This window comes from Pinus tabuliformis, chromosome 5_2, assembly GCF_031772625.1.
Source record: "Pinus tabuliformis cultivar Carrire ecotype Pingquan chromosome 5_2, CPIR1, whole genome shotgun sequence".
Lineage (NCBI taxonomy): Eukaryota > Viridiplantae > Streptophyta > Pinopsida > Pinales > Pinaceae > Pinus > Pinus tabuliformis.
Window position 1 is genome coordinate 526,026,901 of NC_142306.1, and position 10,582 is coordinate 526,037,482.

Consider the following 10,582-nt stretch of genomic DNA (forward strand, 5'->3'; position numbering starts at 1 on the left):
GATTTATATATATATAGATAGATTATATATAATAAAGTTGATTGATGATATTAAAAAATTTAAAATATTTGTTGGTTATGAATTTATGTGATTGTTATTATTTTATTTTCTTACTATTTTCAATATGTTGATTGATTTTTTCACATATATATGTAATATATATATATATATATATATATATATATATATATATATATATATATATATAAAAAGTTAAACTTCACTTTATGTGTAATATATGATTGCAATTATATATGTATATATATATTGAATTAATGTATAAGATTAAATTTCACTTTTTTATGGTATATTATTTATGATATCAAATATATTTCTATAATTGAATTAGGGTTTCACAAAGTAGTAACTTTTAGTGAAAATATTGGTATGTGTGGCAACCACTTAATAAGCACTAAATATTTTTATGGTCATTTATAAATGGGAAGATACTATTAAAATGGTTATAATTAATAAATAATTAATTATAAATTTCTACATTTAATTAAAAAATGCTAGTTTTAACTATATATTAAGATTAATGATAAATTACATAGCTATGTATAAGATTAGTAGTAAGTGGCGTTAGGATATGGCTATAAATAGTTAATACTATGAATAGATGTCCAAGCACCTCAAGTATTTAGTTGATTTTTGGCATTTTCTCATTTTCCAATAACTCTTATCTCTTCTAATGCACCTCTTCTTACCATGTTCTTAATTTTATTCTATTGATACAATCCACTCATCTTGTTTTTGATTAAATTTCAAATTTATTAATTTTCTTCTCAATTATATTTGAATAAATAAAACATTTTTTTAATAAATTTTCAACATTTATTACAACAAAAACATTCAAACAATATCCATTACAATTTAGGTTCACAAAAAAAAATTCATCCATCCCACTTTTAGCAACTCATTAAATTCTCAATATCATTACTCATGAAACATAATTTAAATAAATATAATAGTGACCTAAATTAAAACCATAAATATTAACATCAAGCATTTGTATCTTTCAAAAAATGTTTTTAGCTATAAATATCAAATGATGCGCATATGAATGGTCAATGTTTTGACGAGGTTTACATAGTGACACTTGATTTATGGAATCATATATTTTAAAAAATATTAATATAATCTAATATTTGTCGCATCTACTTTAAATTATATAATTTAAAAAGCAACATTATATGACCGCCCAAAATAATACGTTCCGAATCATTCTTTCCCTCCAAACCTAAAAATTTAGATAGCTTCCTAAGTAGGGTTAGAACATGTGCAGGGATGAGTTTCCTTAGTCTATTCCTTTTCCAATCGTGGAACACATTCCCGAATCTATTCCTTTTGCGGCTTACCAGCTCATCGTAATCACAAAGAAACAGTACGTCGTTTACTCTATATGCTGGAAAACATAAAAAATTAGATAGCTTCCTAAGTACTGTTACAAGATTTGCAGGGATGAGTTTCCTTCGTCTATTCCTTTTCCAATCGTGGAACACATTCCCTAATCTATTCCCTTTGCGGCTTACCAGCTCATCGTAATCGCAAAGAAACAGTACATCGTTTACTCTATATGCTGGATAACCTAAAAATTTAGATAGCTTCCTAAGTAGGGTTAGAAGATGTGCAGGCATGAGTTTCCTTCGTCTATTCCTTTTCCAATCGTGGAAGACATTTCCTAATCTATTCCTTTTGCAGCTTTCGAGCTCATCGTAATTGCAAAGAAACAGTACATCGTTTAATCTATATGCTGGAAAACTTAAAAATTTAGACAGCTTCCTAAGTAGGGTGAGAAGATGTGCAGGGCTGAGTTTCCTTCGTCTATTCCTTTTCCAATCGTGGAACACATTCCCTATACTATTCCTTCTGCGGCTTACCAGCTCATCGTAATCACAAAAAAACAGTACATCGTTTACTCTATATGCTGGAAAACCTAAAACTTTAGATAGCTTCCTAACTAGGGTTAGAAGATGCGCAGGGATGAGTTCCCTTCGTCTATTCCTTTTCCAATCGTGGAACACATTCCCTAATCTATTCCTTTGGCGGCTTACCAGCTCATCGTAATCGCAAAGAAAAAGTACATCGTTTACTCTATATGCTGGATAACCTAAAAATTTAGATAGCTTCCTAAGTAGGCTTAGAAGACGTGCAGGGATGAGTTTCCTTCGTCTATTCCTTTTCCAATCGTGAAACACATTCCCTAATCTACTCCTTTTGCGGCTTTCCAGCTCATCGTAATCGCAAAGAAACAGTACATCATTTACTCTATATGCTGGAAAACCTAAAAATTTAGACAGCTTCCTAAGTAGGGTTAGAAGATGTGCAGGGATGAGTTTCCTTCGTCTATTCCTTTTCCAATCGTGGAACACATTCCCTAATCTATTCCTTTTGCGGCTTACCAGCTCATCGTAATCACAAAGAAACAGTACATCGTTTACTCTATATGCTGGAAAAACATATTTCCGTTGAAATTTGGTAAAACAAAAACTTTAGAAATGATACCATAGGGTTTTAAGGTGTTTCAAAATGTGAGAAAAATAAAATAAACCAGGAAGAATTGTTTATCCAACGTATGAAATACCAAAACTTTACCCCCAGAAACGCATGCAAAACGAATTAATTTTTTATCTAAAACTCTAAAATAAACGTTTTTATCCTACAGTAAAATTCAACAATAATGATTCCACTTTTACCTGTCCCTCAAATCTGAACGGAAAGAACAGCCTTCCCCTGGCAAGGAATACATCTGACTGGAACAGAGAGTTGAAAATTCTGATTTTTTGTTTGGTAATTGATCCTCACTCCTCTTCATTTATCTGGCTGCGGCGGGGAGAGTTGAGAATGGAAGATTGGTGGAGGAGAAGCTATTCCTGTAAATGTGCATACGAGCCGTGTTCGTCATCTTACTCTCAAGCAGCAGCGTGTCTTCCTCATATTGATACTAATGAAGGCATTCACATGCAAACGCCGACCCAATCAATGAATTTTCTGGAACCCGGAACTTGTATTGATGCCGATGCCCCTGCAGTGGTAATACTTGATGCTCTCTCCACCGAAAAGCCGCATGATTCCGGCCTGCTCGGAACAGCTTCTTTAGGGCCGGTGGTGCAGCTTGATCAGACTCCCGAGGATGATTCTTCACAGGCGCTCACTCAATATTGGCCAAAATTCGTAGCCAACCTTGGCTACCCCACTCAAATTCTAACCTGTAACTCGGCAGCAAATTCTTTGCTGGATTCCAGCAACCCTAGTTTGCCACCAACGCGGAGCCATCGAAAGAAGAAAGCAGCGGGAGGAGGTGGTGGTGATGATCATGAGGCCAGCAGGGTACGTGTTGGGAATATTCAGAAACTGGTGGAAAGGCAGAGGCGAAATAAGATGAAAGCGCTTTGTTCAACACTGATATCGCTACTCCCCGAGGAGTACCGCAAGGTTAGGTTTTCTATAAATAAAAGTATTAAAAGCAAAAGGGGCAGTGGCTTTACTTGTATTTGCCATTTTTTAAGATGAAACATAATAAAAGTGTTTACAGCAAAACAAAAGGGGCAATGATTTTATTTGTTATTGTTATGTTTGTAGACAAAATACACATTATCGGAAAAACTGCTGGAAGCCATTAAATACATTTCTCATTTACAAGACAAGGTAATAGAGGTCGGAAAGAAAAGAGATGAGCTAAAATTCATGGCCACTGTTAAACCATTTTCCACCAGCTCATGTGTTTATAAAAACCTGCAAGCTTCCCAGGCTCGACCCCCCATTGAACCGGACAAACATCAGACAATTAGGGTTGGCAAATTTGGTCCAGGCATTCAAGTCACCGTAAACACTTTCAAAAATCAGATTGACGTTGTCTATTCTGCTAATGGTTTTGGAAGAAGCCGGACTTGAATTTGTTGATGCTACTGTTTCTGCTATAAATGATAGGGTCTTTTATAGCGTTCAGTCAAAGGTAATGTATTATTGTATGAAAACCTTGACGCTGCGATGTTTATCTGAATTTTTTTCTCAGAGTAGTTTCTACTTCTTAACCTTGCAGCTCTCAGATTTTCGCCAATTTGATAGCGCTGTCCTACACGGGAGAATTGATCATTTGATGAATGGAAATCTTCCATAAAATTCGATGATAAAGTAATCTATAGTTTACTCTTCTTCTGGCTGCATATTTCTGTTGAAATGGATATTCACTTCTCGAACAAGGCTGTCCGAGACTACTCTAAAGTTAAGACTACTGTAACAGACTTAAAGCAAACTTGTCTAAATAAATATAAGCACTTTTGCCTCTCTGTGGGAGCAGAATTTTTTTTGGTTGGTCTATTGCGTTCTTAGTAATTCTCTTTTCAATTTTCTCTGTTATCGTTCTTATCTTCTATAAATAAATATAAGCACTCTTTCCACTCTGTGGGAGCATGAAGCTTCTGGTATGTCTTCGTTGTTGGAATTTTCTGATAAATTCCATAATAGACAGACAAAAATTGCTCTGTTTATGCACTCTGTTTTTGCACAGAAAAACAGAAAATTGCTTGCTCGAAACGATGTTTAGCAACACAGTTTTTTTTCAGTTGCTATAATTTGTGTTACAGCAACGCTGTTCGTGGTGTTGCAGCAACATAACTTTTTGACGTCAAATATTTTTTGAGTTACGGTGTAACAACAATGGTGATTTGACAGCAACGGAGATTTTTGACGCAATAACTTTTGGTGTAACAGCAACAGGAAAAATTAACTTGCGTTTATTAAAAATAAATTAATTGTTACAAATTTGTCTTCTTCATACTGAGGGAATTTCACAAATTCTATTACAAAACAGATTCACCAAGGAACGCTTCTGTTCCATACAAATATCTGCAATGTTGTGCATTTTTCCTTTTCTGCTCTCTGCTGCGATGTTGCATCTACTCCTATTGTGCACTGCTGTGCGTTTCACTATTTGGCAAGTATTATCTTCACGCTGCTGCGTGCTCTCCTCTGCTCTCTATCAATCTGCTACTAACCTTAAAACTGAATTGTTATGTGATGTATTTATATGTTAAAACATATATGATTTAAAGAGTAAAATATTACAGAATATCTTCTAATGCCTATCACCGAATTTAATGCAGCAAGGCTGTGATGCTTCTATTAAAAAACAAGTTGGCTGTCCACAGGGGAATTCAATTGAAACTTTAATGCATATTAATGTGCAAAAATATTGGGCTTGACTTTAAGGCATCGAACAGGCTGGAGTATTTATTGCAAATCCAGCTGTTTATTGTTGTAGTTGGAATTAAATTCCAACACTCCCCCTTAATTTCAACTATTGCATACCCAGACATTTCCTGAAATAATCAAAACCTTTCTTTGCTAATGGTTTTGTCAAGATGTCAGCAAACTGATCCTCTGTTCTGCAGTGCTGCAAAACAATCTCACCATTGTTAACCAATTCACGTATGAAGTGAAATTTGGTGTCTATGTGCTTTGTTCTTTTATGAAAAATAGAGTTTTTAGACAATGCTATTGCTGAGCTATTGTCACAATAAATGGTTGTGTCATTTTCTTGTTCATGACACAAATCTCTGAGAACTCTTCTCAGCCATACTGCTTGGCATGCTGCTGCTGTTGTTGCCACATACTCTGCCTCTACTGTTGACAAAGACACAACTGGTTGCTTCTTGGAAGCCTATGAGATGGCTCCTGATCCCATATGAAACACATATCCCGATGTGCTTTTCCTATCATCAACACTTCTAGCCCAATCACTGTCAGTGTAACCTGTCAACATGAAACTTTCACAAGAGGAGTATAAAATACCAAACCCCTTCGTTCCATTCACATACCTTAGAATCCTCTTGGCCGTCTGCCAATGAGTCTCTTTCGGTCTTTCCATAAATCTGGAAATTAAACTCACAGTGTTCATAATGTCCGGCCTAGTTGCAGTCAAGTACATAAGGCTGCAACTATGATCTTGTACAGTTTTGGATCAAAATATTTGTTGTTGTCTTCTTTGGTCAATTTTAACCCCACTACAGTTGGAGTCGCAGCTGCCTTGCTGTTCTGCATGTTAAATCTCTTCAACATTGCTTCTACATATTTATCTTGAGAAATGAAAACACCATTTTCACTTTGGTCTACTTCAATTCCAAGAAAATATCTTAAGAAGCCCAAGTCAGTCATTTCAAATTCACTCTTCATGAGTGCTTTAAAATCAGCAATGAGAGAAGCATCATTGCTAGTAAAAATCAGATCATCTACATATAAAACAACAATAATAATCTTACCGTCATTCTGCTTTATGTAGAATGTGGGTTCACCATCACACTTGTCAAACCCATTCTCAATCAGGTAAGCATCAATTCTATTGTACCATGCTCTTGGAGCTTGCTTCAGCCCATAAAGAGCCTTCTTCAGTTTACAAACTTTATGCTCTTGGCCTTCAACTTCATAGCCCGGAGGTTGATCAACATAAACCTCTTATTTTAATACTCCATTTAGGAATGCAAATTTAACATCCATCTCATAAATCTTCCATTTGTGTTGTGCTGCTATAGACAACATTGTTCTGACTGTTTCCATCCTTGCTACTGGTGCAAAGGATTCATCGTAGTCTCTGCCTTGTTGCTGCTTGTAGCCTTTCACAACAAGTCTGGTTTTGTGCCTGTCAATCTTACCTTCAGCATTGCTTTTGGTCTTATAGACCCATTTAACTCCAATGGCATCTTTGCCTTCAGGGAGGTCCACTAACTCCCATGTTTTACTCTTCTCAATTGCACCAATTTCTTCATTCATTGCTTCAATCCATTTATCTTCATTTACAGCAACTTCAAAATGAATCGGGTCATCAATATGACAATACAAAGCGAATAATGAATTCAGACCGATATTGTTACTTACCTCTCCTTGTTCATAAATCTCACTCAGATTTCTGAATCTTGGTCTTCTTGGTGTACTTGGAGTTCCATCCGAACTTGAGGGTATATCTGATCCCTGTGGTGTTTCAGCAACAGTTGTTTGTGGTGTAACAGGAACTGTTCTTCCTTGACTCTCAAGGCTATTTGAATTTCAGCTTGTGGTGTGGTTTGTTGAACTTGTTGTGGTGGAGGAGGAGCCACCAAGGAAGGATTATTTGTTGTTGTCCCTTCCTCTTGTTCTTCATGAGACACAATTGTCTTCACATTCACTGTTTTTTCCAAGCTTCCATCCCAAGTTTCATCTTCAATGAACTGCACATCTCTACTTACTATCAATTTCTTGGTGGATGGATTATAGAGTTTGTATGCTTTTGACTCATGTCACAATACCCAATAAAGACACACTTCTCCCCCTTACTATCAAGCTTTTTCCTTAGCTGATCCGGTACATGTGCATATGCTACAAAACCGAATACTCTCATGTGAGTGGCAGTTTGTTTTTGACCACTCCATGCCTCTTCTGGTATTCTGTTCATGACAACTTTAGTTGGGCATCTATTCAAGATGTAAACTGCGCAAGTAACAGCTTCTGCCCAATACTCATGCGGCAAGTGTTTTTCCTTCAGCATACTTCTGACCATGTCAAGAATGGTCCTATTCTTTCTTTTAGCAACACCGTTTTGCTGAGGTGTATACCTTGTGGTGAACTGATTTTGTATGCCATTCTCTCTGCAAAAACGTAGAAAGTCTTGGGAGATGTACTCTCCTCCTCTATCTATTCTGAGCACTTTGATATAATGCCCACACTGCTTTTCAACAAGAGTTTTGAAGTGGCAGAATTTCTCAAACACTTCACTCTTCTGTTTCAGAATATACACCCATGTCTTTCTGGTGTAATCATCAATAAAAGTTAAAACATATCTATTTCCAGCAAATGATGGTATTTGCATCGGTCCACACACATCAGAGTGAACAATTTCCAAGGGTGCTTTTTCCCTTATACTCTTTCCTGCTGGAAAGCTTTCTTTGTGTTGCTTGCCTAAGATGCAGCCTTCACAAAGGTTGTCTAGTTTCTCAATCAACGACAATCCCTTTACCATTCCCTTTCTATGCAGCAGATTCAGGCCTCCGAAATTGAGATGTCTAAATCTCAAATGCCACAACCAATTCACATCTTTCACTTGTTCCTGAAAGACTTCTTGTGTTACAGCCGCAATAGTTCCGCCTTCCTTCAAATCTGCCCTGAGTTTGAGAGGAAACATTCTATTGCTGGTCATCTACACCTGTGCAATGATCTTCTTCCTTGGAGGTATGTCTTTGATAGTACACAAATCATCTTTGAAGAACACGTTGTAACCTTTGTTTATGAGCTGTCCAATGCTCAAAAGATTACATTTCATACCAGGTACATAGTATACCTCTGGCACAATCATCTATTCTCCATTTTTTGCTCGAATACTGACTCTGCCCTTACCCTTGACAGTTATCTTATCATCAGTCCCTATTGTTACCTCAGATTTCACATTTTCATCCAAATTGGCAAACATTGCAATATTTCCAGTCATGTGATTACTACAACCTGAGTCTAAGAACCAAAAATATTCTTGTTTGTCTTGTGCTATGTTACATGTTAACAGCACGTTCTTTGGGTTCTTATCTTCTTCATTTGCAAAATTAGCATTCTGCCTATTATTCATGTCATTTTGTTTTTTTTTGCATTCATTGGCATAGTGCCCAAATTTTTTACAATAATGACATTGGACTTGGGATTTGTCATACCTTTGTCCATGAGCTTACTGTTTGCTTGAACCTTCAGCTTGGTTCTGATTATAGCTCCTTCCGCTTGTGCTAGCAGGATAATTTCTGCCTCTGTTTTGGCTTCTTCCACGACCTCTGTTATTTGCTCTGCCTCGACCTCTTCTTTGGTCAAAAGACATCTGAGTCTTGAATGCTTGCTCAAAAGAGGAATTTGTTCCTCTACTCAGTCTGTGTTCATGAGACAAAAGAGAAGCACTCAGATCATCTACCATGAACTGTGAGAGATCTTTTGTTTCTTCTATTGCCACCACAATAGTTTCAAACCTTGAGGGTAAACATCTCAAGATTTTCTCTGCAATCCTTCTATCTTCAAGAACCTCGCCATTAGATCTTATCTGGGTTATCAAGCCAATAACCTGAGTGAAGAATGAATCTATTGTCTCAGATTCCTTCATGCTGAGATTTTCAAAGTCTCTCCTCAACATCTGCAACTTTGCAGTCTTCACCTTCTCCATGCCTTGATAGGCAGTTTTGAGAATATTCCATGCCTCCTTAGATTTTGTTGCTGCAGCAATCCGCGGAAAAACAATTTCATGTACTAATTGGAAGAGGAAAAAGAGGGCTTTGGCATCCTTCTTTCGGTCACCCTTCAACTGGTCTCTTTCTGCTACTGTCAAAGCAGCCAGTGATGTTCCATCTATAGGTTCAGCATAGCCAGTTTCAACCAGCTCCCATAGTCCTTGAGAAGCAAACAATGCTTTCATTGTTATGGACCAATAACTGTGATTTTTCCCATTAAACTGTGGCAGTTGGGAATTTGTCAAACCTGTTCCAGCATCTTCCATCTTAACCTGTATTGGTAAAGAAAAAATACTGACTGTATTTCGAAAACAAGAAAAAACTTTCTCTGCTGGAAAAATATGCTCAACAAGCTTCTTACAGCTCCTACAGTGAAAAACAAGCTATGTTTTTGATTCACTGAGTGCCTAGACCAGCTCTGGTACCATGTTGGAATTTTCTGATAAATTCCATAACAGACAGACAAAAATTGCTCTGTTTTTGCACTCTGTTTTTGCACAGAAAAACAGAAAATCGCTTGCTGGAAACGGTGTTTCAGCAACACAGTTTTTTTCAGTTGCTGTAACTTGTGTTGCAGCAACGCTGTTCATGGTGTTGCAGCAACGTAAATTTTTGACATCAAATATTTTTTGAGTTACGGTGTAACATCAATGGTGATTTGATGTCAACCACTTTTGGTGTAACGACAACGGGGATTTTTGACGCAATAACTTTTGGTGTAACAACAACGGAGATTTTTGACGCAATAACTTTTGTTGTAACAACAATAGGAAAAATTAACTTGCGTTTATTAAAAATAAACTAATTGTTACAGATTTTTCTTCCTCATACTGAGGGAATTTCACAACTTCTATTACAAAACAGATTCACCAAGGAACGCTTCTGTTCCACACAAATAAACACCTGTTAAACAAATTTCATTCAAATATCTGCACTGCTGTGCATTTTTCCCTTTCTTCTCTCTGTTGTGTTGTTGCATCTACTCCTGCTATGCGTTTCACTATCTAGCAAGTATTATCTTCACGCTGCTGCGTGCTCTCCTCTGCTCTCTATCAATGTGCTGCTAACCTTAAAACTGAACTGTTGTGTGATGCATTTATATGTTAAAACATATCTGATTTAAATAGTAAAATATTACAGAATATCTTCTAATCCCTATCACCGAATTTAATGCAGCAAGTCGGTGATGCTTCTATCCAAAAACAAGTCAACTCTCTGCAGGGGAATTCAATTGAAACTTTAATGCATATTAATGTGCAAAAACCCGAGAAAACCATAGTCAAAAGTATAAGGTCGGAACTCAAAAAGAATTCAACCGGATTCATAAATCATTGGGTCCACCTTTTTTATATGAC

At 36.5% G+C, this 10,582-nt stretch overlaps 1 pseudogene across 1 annotated transcript; it reads left to right on the top strand.

The window, feature by feature from the left end:
- Positions 1-2,628: 2,628 nt before the first annotated feature.
- On the top strand, positions 2,629-4,120 carry LOC149160027 (uncharacterized; annotated as a pseudogene). The gene is made up of 3 exons (XR_016261186.1): positions 2,629-3,435; positions 3,583-3,955; positions 4,043-4,120. The product of XR_016261186.1 is annotated as an uncharacterized LOC149160027 (transcript).
- Positions 4,121-10,582: the final 6,462 nt, after the last annotated feature.